Source organism: Grampus griseus (genome assembly GCF_964374135.1).
Source record: "Grampus griseus genome assembly, chromosome: 21".
Lineage (NCBI taxonomy): Eukaryota > Metazoa > Chordata > Mammalia > Artiodactyla > Delphinidae > Grampus > Grampus griseus.
The window spans coordinates 22,053,081-22,075,012 of NC_139015.1; the positions used below are offsets into that span (position 1 = coordinate 22,053,081).

The window sequence follows — 21,932 nt, forward strand, 5'->3', positions numbered from 1 at the left end:
GACACCCTGCTGGCATCTGAGAATTGCTTGTTGGTGTGGGGAAGCCTCCACACAAGTTGAAATTGGGTTTGGGACCCCTTTTTCATCTCCATCCCATCAATCCTCTCATTTTATAGAGGAGGCAGCTGAGTCCAAGAAGACCAGGTGACTCTGTTAAGAACACGGAGTGAGTGACCCAGACTCCCAGCCCTTAGTCTGTTTCGTTTTTATCATCCAGGGCTGCCTCCCAAGCTTTGAAATAAATGTCTGAGTGCTTTAAATAGGCATCTGCAATTTATTATTATAGTGGAAACTCTGAGTCTCCGCTGTCCCTCTACGTGATCCTAGCAGCAAGCCCAGTGCCAGATGAAATCACACTCCTGACTCTTGGCCATTGTAGCTCTGAACTGGTTAGATCCCGGATGTCCCCGACCAGAATGGCAACAACTCCAGAAGCTGGACTCCTGGCAGAGTGTCTGTCCAGGATCTGGGGTTGGAATCTGCATTTCTGGAATTCATGAAGCTGAAAGGGAGAAGAGTGTCCAACAAATGTGCCATTTTCAAACCGGATACAGTGCCCTGGTATAGTGGGAATATTCTTAGCCCACTTTGTGGAAATTGCTCACCTCTTTCTTGGCCTTGGACATCAACCCGAGGAGATGGCTGCCCTTAGAGCAGTGAAGAGAGGTTGGGGTCCATGATGGTAGCAAGGGGCCCCAAGAAGCAGAACAAACCTCTAGACACAGTGCAGAAAATCCTATTAGGATGAAGATGTTGGATGTGGCAGTCATGGAGGAAATGGGCTGGGGTGGAATATAGCTGGGGGCAAAGGGAAATCCCCCCCTGACTGGGAGAAATGGGGCTACTCCTTACTCCTTTCAGAGAAGGTTTCTAAGCTGGGGATGTACCTGGGACTGGTGGTCTCAACGTCAGACTCTTGCGCTTTCTGCACTGAACCTTGCTCAGCCCTGTCTGGTTCCTGGATGTGTCCGCTTCATTCTAGTTCTCTTGGTACCTGGGATCCCAAAGAACCAGTAGTAATGCCTGGGAGCAGTGTCACATTGGTGGAGACAGCAACACAGGTGTGTCGATGACAAGCAAAAGGAAAAATTATCAGGGAGTGGGGAGGAGCCTCTTCCAAGGTTTGAGGTACAGAGTGACCTACTGGTGACAATAGAGGTCATCAATGTTTCCAGCGACCACAGGGAAAATTTGCCAGTTTCCCTGCATTCTGTCTGAGGAAGGGGAAGGAGCAGAGACACTCAGCATTGCCATAGCTTTACTAGAAAATACTTATAATATCATCTAACAGGGATCTGTAAGACTTCGTTAAAGTAAAAAAAAAAAAATTAATTCAGTATGTATTACCTGGCACACATTATAAGGGCTGTATGCTGGAGGATTCAGGTATAAGAAAAGATAACGTTTCTGCCCTTGTGGGGCTTTCAATCCAAGGAGAGACAAAGAGTGAACCATTATTTGTAAGTGCAGCAGGTAGCACAATGGGGAAGCACAATGTACTCCATATACCGTATGTGAACTTAGGGGAGGGTCCAGATTAAATGTTATGTTATGCATAAAGTTCTTAGCATGGTCTCTAGCACATAGTAGGTGCTCAGTAAATTGTAGCTGTTATTTTTGTTATTACTGATGGCCTGAAAAACATGCTTCAGGGGGCCAGCACCCTTTTGGGGATTTGTGACTTGGGAAGGAAAGTCTGTGATCCATTCATTCATTCATTTGTCCTTTTTTTTTTTAAGCTTTTTTTAAAAATTAATTTATTTTTTGGCTGTGTTGGGTCTTCGTTTCTGTGCGAGGGCTTTCTCTAGTTGCGGCAAGTGGGGAACACTCTTCATCGCAGTATGCGGGCCTCTCACTATCACGGCCTCTCTTGTTTCGGAGCACAGGCTCCAGACGCGCAGGCTCAGTAGTTGTGGCTCATGGGCCTAGTTGCTCCGTGGCATGTGGGATCCTCCCAGACCAGGGCTCGAACCCGTGTCCCCTGCATTGGCAGGCAGATTCTCAACCACTGCGCCACCAGGGAAGCCCCCCATTTGTTCATTTTATATACTTTTTTTTTTTGGTTATATGTTTAAGGGGCTGTACTCAGTGAGAGAGATACAAAAACACAAAGAGTCCCTACCCTGAAGGGGCTCCGATTCTAATTCGTTTAATTATAAACAGATACTTTCAAAATGATGCAGTAAGAAACATATTATTTAACACAAAGACCAGTGATTTCAACTCTGCCTCTCAGGGTCCAAAAAGTCTTCACTGAATGGATGGGAGTTTAGTCTAGAAGATTGTTCTCCGGGGTCCTTTGTTTTATTACCAGTTCTTTCCTGGGTGTGGGGAGGTAGGTAAGGTGATTTTTATTTTTGTGTTCTTCTTTCTGTATTTGATCTCTCAGTTCAATCACATGATGAATTGCCAAAAAAAAAAAAATGTTGGCAAGGGTTCATTGCCAGGCTACCTAATTTTTGGCCGTCAGAAAAGATTCTGAGTAGGCATGTTTCTCATAGAGGAATTCACTTCCAAATTAACCATAAAATGGTCCATCTCCACAAGGACTAGGGCTCAAAACGAATTGTGATTTGATTAAAGTCTCAAAGAATACTAGCTGTGTGTCAAAGAAGGTGAGCCATTTCTGCCTCTGGATCCCCGTGACAGTCATGAAATGTTTGCAAGAAAACAAAGCCTGGCCTCACAGAGGCCATTTCCCAAGCTGTCACCCTCAGGCAGGTCCTGCCCTCTGCATCTCACTGCCCGGGCACCTCGGCATCCTGGTGGCAGAGATTGTCTAAAATGTCTCACAAAGGGGTGAAGGAAAAAAGAATGAACACTTATAGCAGATTCCAAAGTCCTCCTCAGACAAGGAGTGTGATGATTTTTTTGTCCCTTTAAGCCTGCGTGTGGCTGAGAGATGAAGACGTGTCCCACTCTGCAGCCTCTTCTCTGCCAGGAGTTGGGACCAAGTCAAGAGTAAAGGCCAGACTCAGCATGTTGACTGATGATGGCCCAGAGAAGCACGGGGCCATCTGATGCTTCCTGCGGCGCCTGCGTCTACCCCTCAGGAGAGGAACGGCGGAGCTGAGTCTGCCAGGCCCACGCCCTTGGAGAGCTCTCTCGTCTCTGACCCTGGGGGCCACCCCACACAGCAGAAGGCAAAGTTAGTTCCTGCTAACTCTGACTGGTGCCGCAATCCACTGGAGAAGAGCCCAGCTTGCCTCTTTCTAATTCCTGTTCAGCACGAGCAAGCAAACTAACACAGCTCTGGCAAAATAGCAAAAGGGGAAGTAAGAAAGCTGAGGACGACCGCTGTTCCCAAGCCCTCTCCCTTCCACCCCAGGACCTGTGCCTTCAGAGAGGAGGCCTGTTCTCCAGCAAGAGGAGATGAGATGGGCAATGGTTTTTTGTTTTTTTTTGTCGTCGTTGTTTGTTTCAGATCACAAGAAAACTCAGGACGGCTGATCCAACTGTGAATTTCATAAACCAATAAATCTGATTTTTCATAATGCCCACACTCCAAGCCAGAGAAAGAAGAATCTGCTCTAGAAAGCCTGTCTCTGCAAAGAAATGCAAAGAATGCTTAAAGAATGCAAGGTTTCCACCATAAGATGCTCTGAAAGTCAGAAGCAGGAAAAGTAGAGACAGAGGAAACAACCCTTGGTAAACACTTGCCTACCCGGACTGCTTCCTTTTTCAGTAAAGCCCTGGATTGTGGTTGCAACCTGAAAAGTAGTGAGCATTCCCCTCTATTTGTTCCCACCTTTGGCTTAACCGGTCCCGGAGGGGTAAAGGCTCAGAGATAAAAGTGCAGGCAAGTTCCCTCTGGAAATTCCACACAGAGCAGGAAAAGCTGGTAGATTCCGGAAGGATTTTCATCAAGATGCTAACTGGGGTTACTTTCAAGTTGTAGGATTTTATGGAGTTTTCCTTTGCTTTTTATATATATTTTTTCTGGATTGTTGGAAATTTTTTTTTATAATAAAGCTGAGCTATGTTATAATCAGGAGTGAAATAAAATATACATATGACTGTGGCTTTCTCCTCTTTCCAGAGACCTCAGTAAAACAAAAACATGGGAATAAACTCAAACTCAAGATAATTGAAGGAGACAGTGGGGAAGAGACCCCAACACATTTTCAGAAGAAGTAAAGAGAATAAAAGCCCGTTGATGGATAATCAGATCCCAGAAGCCATATTCCAGAATGGTGGTGGGGAGAGCGGGGTGAAGATGCAGAGGTAATTCCAGTTGTCTGCAGATGCGCTGGCCGTGGGTGGCACTCCACGCTCTCCTCACCCACCCCTGAGTTTGGAGCCTTTGCAGCCAAATTCCAGTAAAAATCAGAGCTCCGTTTTCTACAGTTGTTGACATCTTTCTGAGAATTAGGGCTTCCAGACCCCTGGGTAACCACCCCCCAGCTTTTGACACTTGAGAGCCTCCCAGCCAGACTCCTCTTTCATCTCAACCAGAGTGAAGCCTGCCTGTCAATAAGCCCCATAAAATGGTGGCTGGTGGACATTACCACGGGAGGGCAATGAATGGAGTCCATTTAGCCCGAGGGCGCAGCACACGCTTCCTGACATTGGGCCTGTAGTATAATCCTAGCTCAGCGCCGGCCTCGGTGTTTATGGAAAGAACTGATTTGATGTATTAACGATTTCAGCTTATATTAAAATAAAGTTTATTGGTTTCCCACCTTGACAATCAGACTAATAGAACACAGAAGACTTAAATATGGTTATAGGAAAAAATGTAATATGATCAACCTTGACAGTGTAAAAACAAATTCCAGCTGTCAGAAAATGAGAAGGGTATGAGAAGAAGGCTGGAGCGCTCATACCTTAATCTAATTTCGTTGGGAATCAAGAGGTACTTTCTATGTAAATCAGTGTAGCCAGTATGGAAAATAGTATGGAGCTTCCTCAAAAAATCAGAAATTGAACTACCATACATAGGATCCAGCAATCCCACTTCTGGGTATATCTCCCAAGAAAATGTAAACAGGAGCTCAGAGAGATACCTGCTCTCCCATGTTCATTGCAGCACTGTTTACAAAAGACAAGGAAACAAGCTACGTATCCATCAGTGGATGAATGGATAAAGAAGATTTGGTGTATATATACCGGAAACAATTCTTGCGAGTGACGAGAACATTTCAGTACAATATTTTCAGGTGGTTGGGTAGTTTGGTATGCTGTGATTTCCAATTTTCACCGCTGAACTTTCAAATCTCATTAAAACAGCTCTTTGTTGCTATTTGCTGAGTTAAATCAGCAGTGATTTCAGCAAATAAGCAGACATAACAGGTTTCCTCTTGGCAGGTAGAATCAGGGACCTCCAAAATACACGATTGAGGAAGTGATTTCGGAGCTAAAGCACTGGGGGTGCCTTTACAAGGATTGTCTTCTGTCAGTCCTAACTGCTCTTTACAAGTGAATGACTTTGAAACAAAAAGAAGGCCCTTTCTTCTCCCCCATGGTGCAGTGTTTACGCTGGCAGGAGTCTGGGACAGGTGGATTGCTCAGGAGTTTGGAAATGTCTGTTAGTGTCTGATGCAACCTGGTGTCCTGAAGAACATTAATTAAAAAAAAAAAAAAGTTCTGGACTAGAACATCTCTCTCTTAGTTTTAGAGTGACCTTCAATCCCTTAGCTGGCCCTTACCTAGGGCTTTAAAAGTTTTTCTTAGCATCTGGCCGGAAGAATCGTGAGGAAATTCTGCAGTGGCTCCACATTTATTGCGTGTCCCCTAGGGGCAAGGGACCGTGTTGGCGCTGCTGAGTCAGACAGAGTCCCTCCCTCAAGTGGCTCTCAGTCTAATGACAGAAGTAGGACAGGGCTCTGAAAACTGTAATTCAAGGTCCAAAGAAAGAAGGGCCGTGAGAAACACAGGCAGGGACAAGTCCTGCAGAAGGAGCTAAAGATCAACGTGCTCTTTCTGATGAGACGTGCGGATTTGCAACGCGCATGTGTCCAAGGACCCAGTGATGGAGGGAGGACGGGCAGCGCTGGGGTGAGCTGGGAAGACGGTGACTTGTATGAGGGCGCAGGGAGAGACTTACCTTAGGTTTGAGTCACTGTGGAAACAGGAACTGTAAGGACAAATCAGAGGCAGAGGTAAGGAGAGCCAGACCTTCCCCCTGCCGACCCCCTCAGTGCTGTGGCCCTCCTCCCTGACCTTGACACCCTGCCTTTGGTCTTCGTGTGCATCCCGAGAGTTCTCAGGCTCTACTTCGTCATCGGGGTCCCACTCCTGCCGGTCTTCATCCTTGTCACCTCTCTGTCCCCCTCCCGAGAAGCCAGGTCTCTGCCTAGTAAGGACTCAATTACTAAATGACCCAAATGACTGAGTTGGTAATGATTGCACAGATTTGCCTCTTAGTAGCCTGTCTCTAAGAGTGCACCCTGTCACTCCACAGCAGGCCGGCAGAAAGATGTTTGTGGACTTGTAAGGGCAGAAGAGCCCTGAAAAGTCACCCACTCCAGCCTCCGACCATTTGTATCCAGACTTCTGAAATCGTCCCCCACAGACAGCCAGGCAGGCCCCAGCCCCTCCTGCCTGTGGGTGACTCAGAGACCCATCCCATGTGTGTCTTTATTTTGGGTCTCTACCTTGGTAGCGTTCAAGGGGATTAAGGTCTGAATTAAGGGCACAAAGCCCCTCTTCAGCCCTGGGGCAGCAGAGGAGGGGAGGGAGAGGAGGAGGGTCCCAGCATCGGGGAGATCTGGCCCAGGAACAGCGAAGAGAACAAGCCAGTACTCAGGCGGGCCAGCTGTTTACACCGAGGACGCGGGCCTCACAGCAGCTGCACGGGTCTGTGGCTGCTGACGGGCTGGGGGGACAATGTGGGCATTCATCTCTCCAGCTGCTCCGCTCAGCATGCGCTTGGGACGCAGAGGGGAGCGAATGAATGAGAGGGGAAAGCAGAAGGGGAAGGCAGGCGTCCGACGGCAGGGCCTCTGTCAGCTCTGAGCTGAGCCATTGGCTGCAGGGGAGTGTGCACTTCTGCTGCCTAACCTGCCAAAATCTATAACGAGGCTAGTTAAACATTCCCAGCATTTCCAAAGAGTCTTCATGATATTTTCCCCCAATGAGCTGCCTGCTAAGAAAGGGTGGACAGACCCGGTACCCTCAAACCAATTTGGATGCAATTCAACCCTCCCCCGCCCCCCACCGTGAAGATGAGCTGGGTCAGTGATTCTCTCTGTGATCTCCTGATAAGAGTCCTGGATGGAAAATGAGGAGAACTGGCCTCACCACCGTGACCGTGACCTTGGAGTAGTTGTGTAACTGTTCCAGGCTTCTGTTCCAGGCTGCCATTAAAATGGACATGATAACAGCTGCCCTACCTACTTCACAGGGTCGCCATAAGGATGAAATGAAAGAACAGCCATAAATCACGTTATACACGACAGACCAATAAGGCCTCGAGACCGGGGGTGGGCAAGCTTTTCTGCAAAGGACCAGGTAGTAAATTATTTCTGTCTTTGTGTATCACATAAGGTTGCATATTCTTCTTTGTGTGTGTGCGCGCGCACGTGTGTTTAACAACCCTTTAAAAGTGTAAAAATTATTCTCAGCTCCTGGCCTGCACAAAAAAAGCCCTAGCCAACCTCTGCTGGAGAAAAACCGCAGGAGAGGGCTGGAAGTAGGGTCAGCCCTCCAGTGGTTGTGATAAATCTAAATCTAAATAAGTGTTAATAAATAAATAGTATATGGATAGTCTGTGAATATAAATAAATATACATACACATGGTATTTTCTAACTTGGGTCCCTATTAGTGAAACAGCTTGAACCCCAGCCCATGGGCCGTCTCGTTCAAGAGTTCCTAAGCTGTCTTGCCATTTACTGAGCTCTTTACTGTCTAGACTACAGTGTCCATGCTGACTTTCTTTTTTTTAATTAATTTATTTAATTTATTTATTTTTGGCTGCGTTGGGTCTTTGTTGCTGCGTGCGGACTTTCTCTAGTTGCGGTGAGCGGGGGCTACTCTTCGTTGCAGTGTGTGGGCTTCTCATTGCAGTGGCTTCTCGTTGCAGAGTATGGGCTCTAGGTACGCGGGCTTCAGTTGTGGCAGTTGTGGCTCGTGGGCTCTAGAGCACAGGCTCAGTAGTTGTGGTGCATGGGCTTAGTTGCTCTCCAGCATGTGGGATCTTCCTGGACCAGGGCTTGAACCCATGTCCCCTGCATTGGCAGGCGGATTCTTAACCACTGTGCCACCAGGGAAGCCCCATACTGACTTTCTTAATCATCTTAAATTGGAGGCCAGCCTTCAGCCTCAACTTGGCTTCAGAGCTTCACTGGGTCCCCATATTGATGAGACTTGGGGCAGACCACCCTGCCTTCTTAGCCAGTGCCGCCCGGGCATAGCTCCTGTAGGAAGAGTGGGTTAAAACCTTTATTTGGGGACCACTACTGCCCATGTAAGAAGCAACTCGTGTTACCTGTGACTGCACACAAACAGTACTTTGTTGCAGTGATTTTTTTAAGCTGTGTCATCATTTCTCCCATAATGCCCTAATGAGGTAAGCTGGCTTTGTCACTGTCACTACAAAGAGGGGAATATTGAAACGCAGTACTCAAGACATCAGCATCAACCTTCATGATTGTGTGGGGCAGTGGTTTCTGGTTCTTTCTGTCTCTGATGAAGAGTCATGTCCCTGCTTCCCCTGGTATGTCTCTTTTTTCTTTCCTTGTCCCTCACTCCTTGTTTGAAGATATTAGAAGAGCCTCAGAATGAAGCCCGATGTAAATAGCAGAGAGCAAAGGGTGTTTGTTTCATTCTCTTCCCTTCCAAAGGATTTCCAAAGAGAAGTGGCAGATCAGTAGCATGATCTAGACTAGAATAATAAAAGCAGCCAGATTCCGATATAAGCACACAGGAGGCAGTGCTGACCTAATAAATCTTGCTTTTGTTGGTACCGTGTGGAAATATGATGAAATAAACACAACACTTTAGAACCAGGTTCTTAGATAGCAACTACCTCGTACCTTCTTTTGACAGGAAGGACTGTGTCAGCCAGAAAGGGTGGGAGCTTTCCAGGAAGATGGCTGGTGTTCAGAGCTGAGACCAGCACAGTAGTCTCTTGACTCTGGGCCAGCCCATTGTCCGCTACATCCTGCTGTTTCCCAGGGTGTCAGCTGCCCCAGTGGCCGCATCCCTGCAGGGCTACGCTTCATGTTTGTCATCGCATTGTTGTGATCTTGAGAAGTCTTTTCCTAGTTTAGATAAAGAGCTCTATCGTTTCTAATTGGATGCGATGTTTTCCCTCTGAATGATTATTTCATTCTGTTAGTGCATAGGGCTAAAAGCTCAACACTACTGTTGCAGCACTGCATAGAGTAAAGCTCTATTCTGCAGAGGAAAGTTCTAGTCTTTGAACACAGACCACCTCAAACATGGACCAAGGATCTTATAACTGCCTGGCCCTGGTCACAAGAGGGAAATTGTGCAGGGTTCAGGGTAAGTCTAACATCCTCCTGGGAAAAACAACCCAAAGGACCCATTGTAGAGAAGGTGGCCATGTGTGTCATTTTCACAAATGAAGGAAAATACTTTAGACATAAAAGCCTAGCCAAGGACAGTGCCTGGCAACCATTCGGCACACAATGCGGGTTGATTAAATGAATGAAAACTCTATTCTAAGGAGATTTTTATGGTAAAGCTTCTTAGGAGAGGAACTGGACATACTAATGACCCTAACAGATGAAAGGCTTATTTGGGAACACTGTATAAACATCAGTTTCTTAGTAAGAGTGTAATAAAGAGAGAAGGTAAATGGTAGTGTCTGCCACCCAGAAAACTGGGGAGACAAAGAAATAAAAAATTCTTACTCTCCAATTTCAGTTTCGTTTACGCTATGTGCATCTGTTATTGTGTTATATTCCAAGACTTTGGTTTTTACTAAAGTTTGGGTTGATCAACTCCTGAGAGTGTACGAGAGACATGTCCGAATCTCGTAACGAAGCCTTCCTAATAACCATTAATCCCGGACAAGGAGTGTGAGTCCTTGTTAGCTTCCATCCTAACACTGGACATTCTTGAACTTGCCTTTAGACTTTGGGGAGGGGCGCATCCTGCTGTCTGGCGGCTGTGGCCCTTGCTGTAGGACCTCCCAAGTAGCCCAGGCCACCAGCTTCATAGGCACCCTGAGAAGGGACAGACATCTTTGGTGGCACATTCAGGGGAGGGAAGGTGTGCCAGCCCTGCCCTGAGGAACTGCTGATTTTATTTCTACTTCATATTCTGCCATTCCTCTGGGGAAGACAGGTAAAAACACATTTAGAGGAGAATGTAGTTTGTCAAAACATCCCATGACTCCCACTAACTTTAGGATAAAATCCAAACTTAATTGGTATGGCAGACAAGGTCCTCCATGATTTGACCTCAGCCTTCCTTTCTAATCCTCATCCTCTGTCACTCCCCATGTAATCCACCAACTTCTGTGAACTACTTGTCCCTTCTCAAATGTACCATATTCTTTTATTACCTTTGTGCCTTTTGCCTATGCTCTGCTCTGTGCCTAGAAGGCCCTTTTTCTTTTTTGTGATTTGGTGAACTCCTACTCATCCTTCAAGACCCAGCTCACATAGTCCTCAAGAAGCCTTTCCTGACTCTCACAGGCAAAGTTATTTCTTTTCTCTATTCTCCCTTAAGGTTTTGTGCAAACATCTCTGACGATACGTAAGTCTCTCCAAGAGTTAGTTATTTATGGGTTTATCTCCTCCACTCACCTGTAAGCTCCTGATCTATTGGGGCTCTAACTACTTATTATCCCCTGAGCCTAGCCCCATGCCTGGCCATATTAGTCACTAAGAAATGTTGAGTGAATGAATGAATGACCTGGAACTAGGTCTTAGAAGGCTTTGGTGACCCAACAAAATGATTCAATCTCAGCCATTGTCAGTGGTGTCCAAAATGGTCCATTGGAGTACGGGGAGAAAATATTAGAACTGCTGTTTATATTTACGTTTGTCAAAGATTAACAATGAAAGTAAGCTTTCCTAATATTTTATATGAATCCATAGTAGCACATTGATATATATGTTGAGAATCAGGGTATGCATTTAAAACACTGTAGGCCACTGTTACATATAATGGGAAGAGTGAAAAATTCTGAACAGGGAAAAACCATGAAAAAAGCAAGTGTGTAGGAGAATTGATCTTGTAGACTGGAGCGAGGGAGGACGTGAATCGGTGTGGAAAACACTACAGTGGTCCACTCACAAGAGATCGTAGGAATGGAGTGGGGGGAGGAAGATCTACTAAAAAATTACTTTCATCACCATTATCTTCATTATTATGAGCAGGACAAAGTTTCCTATTGGACAACGATAAGCAGAATGTGTCAGAGACCCTAAAATGCAGTCCGAACCTGGGGGAGCCGACAGAACTCCAAGGTAAAGGCAGAATACTTTGCCCAGGCTTGGATTCTTCTAAGTGACACTTAAAAATTTTTTTCTCCACTTGTTGGAAGGGGCAGCAAATAGGGATCACGCATCCGGCCTGCTCAGTCCCCAGGTGTGGCTTCTTAGTAAAGACTATTTATAGCCCCAGGTTTCAGCAACATTGTGAAATTGCTGTGTGGGAGGGGAGGATGGTGGTTCTGGGCCCTGGCTGGGTGAGTGACCATCTCCTGGCTGCTTCCTGTTGGCTTAGGAAAGAACAGAAGAAGGTGGATTTGTTTGTCAGTTGAGCAAGCAGCCGTTGCCCGGCCTATGCCTGACTCTGTCCCTTTAAATATTAACCATCTCTTAAAACATTTGTGTTTTGTGCCCAAGGCCAAGGGGGCCCCCAAGAGAAAGGAGAGGAGGAAAGGATAGGAGAAAAGAGAGCAGGGTTTGCTACATCAACAATTTATTCGTTCCACGAACAGTAGTGGAGCGTCCACGGTGACCCAGGCACCACCCAGGGTTGGAGAGCCGAGTAGAACCTGATGTCCATCCTAGAGACTCAGTCTAGCAGAGGAGACAGATGAGTTAACACAAGACAACTGGGAAAGGCTAAGCCCTGGACTGCTCTGTACCTTCTCAGCATCTCCATTTACCAAAGAAGGTTCCATGGGAGAGATGGAGGAAAAGATCGGAGATCTGAAAGTTTCCAGTGTCTGGGTCCCCAGGGCAGTGATTTTCAAACTTCAGTGAGCAAAAAGTGAGCTGGAAGCACTGTTGAAAATGCAGCTCCCAGCTCGGCAGGACTGTGTCAGTGGGTCTGGAGCGGGGCCCAGGGCTCTGCATTGGTCCAGCTCTCCAAGTGGATTCAGATTGAGTGGCCCGTGACCACAGCGGCACGCTGCCCTTCCAAGCAAAAGTCTGGGCCTGGAGCTGCAGGCCCTGGGGCGAGTCCACCAGAGGCTGATGGAAGAAACTGAGAGAAAGGAAAGGGAGCATCAGAGACGGTTAAGGGCAGAAAATGGAAAAAGAAAAACTCTAGTTTTCGAGAGAGAAAAGGGATGTCTCTCTAAGGAGAAGTGAGCGAATATTACCAGGGGCCCTGGGACTGCTCAGTTGACTAGTGTCCATGTGTTAGCCATGATTTTAAGAAAGCACAAAGCAATGCCTTGGGCATCAATAGCACCTGTGGGACCCTGCTTTTCCTTTGTCGCATCTCTCGTCTTTCTTCCGGATCTGTCCACGGCCACACTTGGCTCACCTGCAGGCACTGGGGCTGAATAAAGCCGTGGGCTGTGGAAAGGGGGACCGTTCTGGAGGAGGTGCACTGACCTGACGCGGTCTTCAGTGACTTGCCTGGTTCGTGGCAGCTCTGTGTCGCCGCACCCTCACCCTCCACAGCCCCCAGGCTAGTCTACCCTGGAGCGGTGTCCAGCTCGCTACCTGGGGAGGCCACAGTGGGCCAAGCTGCAAGGAGACAGCGCTGACGGCCACCAGCAGTTGCCACCAGTGGGCTGCAGGTCTTAGAACTCGTGCTGATTGCAACAAGAGTGTTCTCTTTCTGAAACTGGCTTTAGGCCCAAAGCTGAGTCTCTGGGGTACGGTTGGTGTGACCCCAGCACCATGTGGTTCTTCCTCGGCTCCAGGTATGATGCTTCTGTTTATCGTGGCACAGTCCCTAAAGCAAACTTTCCCCACTTCTCTCCAAGTGGACGTCTCTTCCTTCATTCTTTAACCTCCTGCTCTAGTGTTACCTTCCTTGTGACTCCTCCTTAACTATCCCCTTTCCCAGTGGGAGGCCCTATCATTATGGACTCCTTGTTCCCGTGCGCCCTACCCGTCCGACTACAAGCTCCAGGGATCTTTCCCCTGGGAGTCACTAGGGCCTAATGGTTAGGAACTCTGGCTGACCTGAGTCAGAAACTCAGCACCGCCACCTGCCAGCTCTGGGACCTCAGGCAAGTTACTTCCTGTCCTAAGTGTCCGTTTCCTTACCTGTAAAATGGGCAAACAATCATACTTACGATTAAGGTTAAATGAGCTAGTTCTTAGCCCAGCGCCTGCAACGTGGTAGCCCTCCATAAACGTTTGCTCTTCTCATTATTCATATGTACATCCTTACTTTTACTCTAATCCCCATGGACTTAGTACAGATCAGATGCCAGTGATGTTTATTGAATTCACAGTTAAGACATATAAACTTCTCACTGGATCTGTTCATTAATACATTTTAAGAAGGAGTGGGTAACTCAGTATTTTCCTTTATTTCATCAATATTTTATGATGTTTCCTCTATTCGAGGATTTCTTTAGAGTGGAATTAATCCGAATGAGTTCAGGCAGCCTCTTCTTAATCACGCTTCTTTTCGTGTCCATTGGTTCAGCGTGTTTTCCTCACTTCAGTCCCCATCCTCGTATTTGCTGTCCTGCTTCTGGAGAATAAATCAGGACGTGGTGGTCATTTAAAAGCACTTTAAACTGCATCTCAGTTCTCTAGGGGAAATGAGCTATAGAATTCTACTAAGTCTGTTAGAAAGTTTGAATTCCACTTCTCCCACTGTCCCTTTCCATCTTGTGAAATGAAATGGGAAGAACTAAGTAAACTCCAAAGTCCCTTTTAGTTGCAATGGTCTGTGACTTTTAGGCTCAGAAAGGTAAAGCGACTTCTATAAACAAACATAATTTAACGACAGTTCTGCCTCCCTCATGTGGGTAATCTCAGAAAGAAAATAGGTGCAACCTCTACTACTCGCCCTGTTTGCTGGGCACCTTTCCTACTTACCTGGGGTCGCTAGAGGCTGTAGGCACTGCTGAGCTAAATGTCCGGATGTTTGGTTTAAGTCCCTCTGAGTTCAGGGATTCTGAGGAAAGATAACAAGGGTGGACTGAGCTTAGACTGAACTAAGCTCTTCTTAGTGATCTTAATCAAGTAATCGAAGGTTAACTATGAAAAGGAAACATCATAAAAGTAAGGGAAAAACTGGTAAATAATTTATGAGTTTCCCTCCCCATCCAGGAGAAGCTGAGCACAAGCGTAATCTATGCCAGGGAGGCTGAAGATGGGGAGTTTGCCCAGCCTGACCCCCAGCTGGGAGGTCTCTGAGTCCAGGAGCCCCTCACAGTGCAGGAGGATCCCCCTTCACCCTAGCAGGGGGCCAGGGGACAGTCCTTTGCCCTGTCTCTTCCTCCCTTTCTTATCCAGTGTGGCTCACCTTGAATGCAGTCCTGGGCCACTGTTTCTCATCCTCGTATAATCCATTCTCTTTTTGAAAAGCATCTTCTAAAAATCTCATATATACCTCTTTCCCCAGAGATTGCGATCAGCGCCCACTGGGCCCAGGCCCGTCCCTTCCCTCACTTAGTGAGGCCAGTGCCAGCTCTGGCGCCTCCCTCTTGCCGCTCTCCATTGACTGCTGCTGATTGGTGATTGGTACGCTTTTTTGTCTCAACACAAACCCAGAGATTCTTCTGTCAAAGACAGTGCCTAACTGAGTCATCCATTCAATGAAAGTCTCTTCAGCACCGTCTGTGTGCCATTAGGCACTGCACGAGGCCCAGGGCGTGCCATGATGGATGAAACGTAGGCGCTGTTTTCCAGAAGCTCCAGAGGGCACACAGACAATTCCAGAAGGATCGGTGTTATCTAGAACTATCTAGAACTAAGTACAGAGGACTGGGGGGCCCAGGGGAAGGAGTGACTGGCTCTGCCTTGGGGCTGGCAAGGTTTTGCAGGCAGAGAAAGGAAAGGACAGCCAGGAACAGGACACAGAGTGTGTGTGTTGAGATGCAGGGTTTGGATGAAGCAAGGCCTATTCAGGAAGTGGCTGGTGGTTGCGGGGGAGCGGGAACACCGTGCATGGGGTGGGAAAGTGATTGGAGGTGAAGTTGGAAAGCTGGGTCGCTGTCAAATGTGAAGAGAAGCTAAGGTACTTGGACTTGATCCTGTTGGCAACAGTATCATCATCAGATAACTCAGCAAGGAACTGAAAAATAATATGAGTCTTAGGTTTTCCAATATAAAGTTACCTGTTCAGCCAGCATCCTTGTCAAGTAATTAGAGGTTAAACTTGAGAAGGGATCAGTGGGGGAGGAACCTCTGAGGCAGCCGTGAGTGTAGTCTTGACCGGTGGAAGCTTCTGTAGAAAGTGGGGATATAATTACTCTAAATCTTCAGCTTTCTGATTTAACTCCTCCATAAACCAAACTTGTTTTGCTGCACTCCTAGAAGGGAATCAGCTCAGCTCCCACATGCCGTCACTGTATTACAGTGAGAGATGATAAGTAATCAGATTTCTGTCAAAGTGCTTTGTAACACAGGATGTTCTACAAATACATTGACAGTTAGTACCGCGGTTTCCCCGGGGGATGCTCAGAAGTTCCAACCAGGATACATCCCTACTCAGATAACCTCCTTGGAGAAAGTTGTGCCCTTCAAATTTAACAGGCAGTTTTAAAGCGGAAACACATGACAGTGAGAGGGGACGGGCACAGATGGGCCAGATCAAATTTGGTGGCCGTGAATATTATTGTCCTTGTTATTCAGAATAATAAGCATAAGGTGGCGAAGATAAAGCACGTTTTGTAGATCTATAGCTTTTCGGCATGTTTTGGGGGTTGATTAAACTGGGTTTTTTAATAGCAGAACTTCTCAGAGCCTTGAATATGCTCACGAGCATGTGAATTCAAAGGAGGTTTTAGACACAGGGTGTCTCAAGTTCATTTGACCACCAAACCCTCTCCTATTTCCTGGTCCACACTGCCTGGAGGCCCTCCAAGACCCTCAAGAAATATTAGAGTCCACTCTCTGGCCACACTGTATTTTAAGAGGAAGATGCCCATTTCCAGGGGAAGCTGGAGGTGACCTGTGGGGCAGGATTCGTGGCAGAAGCCGCAGCAGAGGCCCAGCCACCTAAGGCCGTGAGTGTTCCTCTCTGCTGTAGCCTTGGGGGCTGACCTGAGGGGCTTCTCCTCCTGTTCTCGGCCGAGAACTGCCCTGCTTTCCATCGGCCTCACCCCACGTTACCTTCTCCTTGTTACCAGCGCTGGCTGGTAGCCTCATCCCTAACTCCTGACTATTCCTGTTCCTTGATATTTTTAGCCCTGGCCCAGAACTTGTTACAAGAACTCAGCAAGCAGGGCCCAAGGCTACATCATGAATATTCTCTCATTGCTGTAACATTGGCTTATGAAATGTGACTATCTTTCCTCACATTTTTAAGTTACTATTTGGTTCTTTTTGGGGGGGCAGGGGGTCTTTTAGGACTCCTTTTGTTCTATATTCCACCTCGCATAGTTAGTAATTAATTGTTTTGGTTTTGCACGTGTTCTCTAGGGTTTGCTCTGTTTTCCGATCTTTGTGTATTGTCTTCTTTTCATCTCTGATGCTTTGGTTTTCTTTACTTGGGGGCAAGAAGAGACCACAATTTGGTTTTGTTTTCATGGTTAGTATTAATAACGTGATTTTTTAAAGCACGATGTTGTCAGAATTGCATGCACAAAGTGACCTTCTCTGGGGGTCATGGTGAGGACAGCTGCATTGAGCAGGAGAAGTCGTCGTCCCAGTTTTATTAGGAACAACTATACTCTCCGGATTTGGCCCTTCGGTGTTGTCCTCCGTGGGTCTCTGCCCCTCTAAAGATGCTCCTGGGTTCTCTTTTTTTATTATTATTTTTTTTGTGTGTGGTACGCGGGCGTCTCACTGCTGTGGCCTCTCCCGTTGCAGAGCACAGGCTCCGGACGCGCAGGCTCAGCGGCCATGGCTCACAGGCCCAGCCACTCCGCGGCATGTGGGATCTTCCCAGACCGGGGCATGAACCCGTGTCCCCTGCATCAGCAGGCGGACTCTCAACCACTGCGCCACCGGGGAAGCCCTGGGTTCTCTTTTCGAAGCAAAGCTGATTTCTGAAACCTCATGATCCATTACAAAAATTAAACCAGCCCCTCCATTTGAATAAGAAACTGTCCACCAGCTTCAGGCTTTACCTTAATCAGTATTAGTTTTATTCAAGTTGAAAATGTCCTCCTGGGGAGTTTCCTGGTTGCCTAGTGGTTAGGATTCCACGCCTTCACTGTGGAGGCCAGGGTTCGATACCTGGTCGGGGAACCATCCTACATGCCTCATGGTGTGGCCAAAATACAAAATAATAATAATAAAAAAATTTTAAAAATTGAAAAATAAAAATAAATAAAACAAAAAACTGTCCTCCCGGTGCCTCTCCTTCCACTAAAATTCTTGATTCCTTTTAGAGCCTCATTTTACTTAAAATAATACAATTTCTTCCATTCTCTTATGCTCTAGGCCTATATTTCCATCTGTTTATGGAAGAAACCTCTCTCTGGAGGGCCTATGAGCTTGTCAAATTCAGCCTGTCACGAGACAAAGAGCACTACCCTCCTCATCCTGTCCCGGCCTTGCTGTTCTTACGCATCTGACAGCCTCTGTGCAGACGAACAAGCTTAGATTTCCCAGGCCTCATGGCATCTTCCTTCTTCCCCATTCCGTCCATCTAATCTGATCTAATTCATATTTTTTTCAGTTCTGAATCAGTAATTCCTCTTGCGTGCATCTCCTTCTCTTCCTCCTTTCTGTCGTTGCCAGCTCTTTTCCGAACAGCTCAGTAACCTCCTTGGTGACCTTTTATGAGAACTGCCCCTCCTCTGAGTCCATTCTCTACTCTGCAGCAAGAAAGGCTTAATCAGCAATGAATACTCCCGCCCTGCCCCACCTAGACCCCCACACCAGGACCCGGCATCAGGTCCTCAGCAGTAGACTGAGGGGCAGCCGAGGCAGCTCACGCCTTCAGGAGAAGGTTGTCGTCACTGTGTGACTGAACCAAGCTACTCGAACTGCTCCTTCACCTGCTCAGCCCAAACCACAGGGGCCTTCAACAAAGGACACGTGTTCTTGTGGATCTGGGAATCCCTCCAGGCTCTCTCTCTGGGCCGCTTTCCCCACTTTATGTTCTATGCTTCATACCAGGATCTTCCTGCTAGCCTATCCTCCAACTAGTTGTGGCCCAGTAGGACTCTCTGATGAGTTTTGGAGGCTGATTTTTGCCTCACCCCAAATATCATGGTCTACTAGCCACAGGCAAGCCCTGGGCTTCCCAGTGGCTGGGATGCTGCAAACCAGCTGAGGTCCAGCACCGTGGCCTTCCAGGGGGTCCAGATGGGACTCCCAGTGACAATGCCTGACACTGTTAGGTTTGAGCGATGAAGTTCACTGGCAACCTTTTGGAATCCATAACAAAGATTTCTAGTTTGTTCATTCATTGACTAATTTAACAAATGTTTGTATAGAGAGCCTACCAAGGGCCAGATACATTACATAGTGTTGAGGATACAGCACTGAGGGTGCCAGACTAGGTCCCTGGTCATGGAGTCTCTATTCTGGTGCTGGAGGGACAGAGAAATAGATGTGTCAGCTCATACACGGCATCAGTAATTGTCAGTCGTTCCCAAAGTCTGAAGACAAGCTGTACAATATGTAAGTGACTGAGTGGGGAGGACTGTTCTAGACAAGATCCCCAAGGAATTAACCTCTGAGAGTTGACATTTAAGTAAAGATCTGAATGCTAAGAAGGAGCCGACCTGCCAGTTTGGGTGGGCAGAGTGTCCTAGAGACAGGGACCAGCAGAAGTGCAAAGTGGGAATGAACTTGGATGAGTCTGAAGAACAGAAAGGAGAACAGTGTGGCCGGGCTTGAGGAGCAGAGAGGTGAGGGAGGAGAGTGGGAGTCAAACGGGAAGACACAGACCGTGGAGTGTGAGGCCTTGGTACGCCTGCCTAGATGTTTGCATTATTCTGTGAGAGCAAAGGGGAGTTATGCTCTGCACACCCAGAAAAGGGGTGATACTAGAGACCACGGTGCCTGAGCATCTACAAAGGTTTCTGCTGATGACACAGGGAGTGGAGACTCCCAAGGGAGTGCCACATTTCTTAGACATCCACAGCCGGGGGTGGTATCTTGATGGGACACCTGGCCCCTGGGGCTGGTGATGAGTTCAAAGACAAAGAAGACGAAATGGACTGAGGAGGGAGCAAGCAGAGACCTACTGTTCTTTCAGTAAAGTTCCTGGAGGAAAGGCGGGTGGGGAGGTAGAGAGAGGGTCCTGAGATTCAGGCAGGCTGCAGATGCGAGCTCTAAGGCTAACGCCCCGAGACAGATGCAGGGTTATGGGTTGCAACAGGGGAGCCATGTTGGAGAAGCAAAACTACTCACACTTAAGCCTGGCTGGCCCTGCACATACCCTACTATTCATTCTTAGCTCTGCTCTCCTGCACAGTGGACACCCTGAACCAACACACACAAGTCTGCAAAAATACATGCAAAAATGGCACTCTGATATTTATGCAGGAGTGTCCAATGTGCTAATAGTATAAATTCCAACTCCAGGCAAAATGATCTCCTTGACTTTTTAATGCCCTGATCAACAGATCTCCCTTGAGAAGGGCCTCCTTCTTTCATGATTGTCCTTTTTCTTGGATAGTTGTTTTACCTTTACTAATATGCAATGGTTAAAAAAAAACAGAAAAAGAAAAAAGAAAAAGAAAAAAAGCAACCCTACTAAATAGAGGGCACTTTGAAAGTGCAAGGACCGCTCCGTTCTCTGACGAGCCCTGCAGCCCTGGCCAACAGTGAGGCTTTGGGATAAAGTTAGGCCTGTATGAAGGATGAATGGGTCCAGTCTGTCTCCTGCAGAGCTCTGCTGTGCGCATGGGGCCAGAGTCGTCACTTGGCTCATAAGCTTTAATAGAGCGTCTTTCATTCAAAGATCCCAGGACACTTCACAGCTGCTAAAATGATCCTAAGCAAATATTTGTAGCCACACAGTACAGGTGGGTCTATGGAGGCACTGAGAAGAAAAAAGGACTGACCAAAGACCCCAAGAGTCAACGCAGAGGCAGGACCAGAATCCAGGACCTGAGCCAATTCAGAGCTCCATCTGCAGGACCAGGCCTGGAAAGGACCGTTGGGACTTTGCGACTGAGATGAGACATCAAACAAATTTGAGATCCACAATAACAGCCAGATGTGAGCCCACTTCGTCCTAATCCTATGCTGTTCAGGTACATGTGCGTGGTGACTTGGTGACCTGCCGTTCTAAGTGGTTGGGAGCGTTAATAATTAAAGCCCTCTAATTAGATAGACAGCATCTGTCAGAGTGAGCACGTGCAGTAGAGTGTGTTCTGTGTTCCTGTCAAATTCACATTATAGCTTCAATTACACTCATTTCCTGTGTGCTGGGGCCAAAAAGGCCAATGTACAAAAGCAACCACATGGCCATATTGCCAAGATAAGGGCAGACGCGATACAATCCACCTGCGTAGGTTGCAGTCTGGGGTCTGAGTCAGGGGGGCAGAGTGAAGATGGAGTGCTATGGTCTGAATGTTTGAGTCCACCCCACATTCGTATGTTGAAATTCTAACCCCTAAAGCTGATAGTATTAGTAGGTGGGGTTTAGTAGGAGGTGATTAGGTCCTGAGGGTGGAGCCCTCATGAATGGGATTAGTGCCCTTATAAGAGACCCCAGGGAGCTCCCTTGCTCCTTCTGCCATGTGAAGACACAGCAGGAAGTCTGTGACCTGGAAGAGGGCCCTCACCCGACATGCTGGCACCGTGACCTTGGACTTCCAGCCTCCAGAACTGTGAGCAAGAAATTTCTGCCATTTATAGGCCACCCAGTGTGTGGTATTTTGTTATAGCCACCCGAACGGACTAAGACAAAGAGTGCACTTTAATAGGGTCCTTCAGGATGGATGCTGCCCCATTCTTGCCACTGCTGACATGAAGACAAAGTTGAGCTAGGGTAGTCAGGTCTCCTTCTCTGAATTGGCTGAGCTGGAGTCGATTAGCTTAATGACAGACAAGGCAGGAAGGATTCAGGAGGAAGGATGGGAAAGAGAGAAAAGAACAAGGTCTCCAAGACTCATGGGGTGCCACCAACAGTACTTCTCACTCCATTTGCTCCACAGAGATTGGTTTGTCTTGGGGCTTCTCCCAAGGGTCAGATCTCGTTCAAGACTTCCCTGGATAACAGGAACTTGGTGGAGCTCCAGAACCCATAGGCAACCTCCAACATGGCCATGTGAAGTCAGGGGCCATTTTGGTACTGAATGGTGGTTACAAATTCAAACTCAAGACACCTCCATTACTAGCTGTGGGATCTCAGGCAAGTCACATCATCTTTTTGTGCCTCATTTTTCTGGGCACAAATAGTATGTGCTTGCCAGGATTCTGAAGGAAGAGGTTGGTAGAGTGAAGCACTTAGAACAGAGCTTGGTCTGCAGCAAGAACCCAACAAATGTCTGCCACTCTTGTTACTGTGATGTAGCAAAATCAGCGTACCCCAGAACTTACTAGATTTCTGGTTTCTCTTCAATGCAGATCCAATTCACTCTTGGGTCCAATTTAACTTACAGGTTACACATAAGACTTGATTTCCAAATTAAAGGGTTTTAGCCAAAAGACCACATTTATTGGCAGGTGTTGAATGTAGATTAGCTGAAGCTCACACAGAAACACAACACACGAAATCTCATATATATGTATATAC

At 47.2% G+C, this 21,932-nt stretch overlaps 1 long non-coding RNA gene across 1 annotated transcript; it reads right to left on the minus strand.

Annotated features, from left to right (window-relative positions):
• Nucleotides 1-13,610: 13,610 nt before the first annotated feature.
• LOC309839064 lies at nt 13,611-14,760 on the minus strand. Its single transcript, XR_014298451.1, has 3 exons — nt 14,589-14,760; nt 14,159-14,237; nt 13,611-13,808 (listed from the first exon to the last, which is right to left on the minus strand). It is a non-coding gene; the product is annotated as an uncharacterized lncRNA (long non-coding RNA).
• Between the last annotated feature and the right edge of the window lie 7,172 nt (nt 14,761-21,932).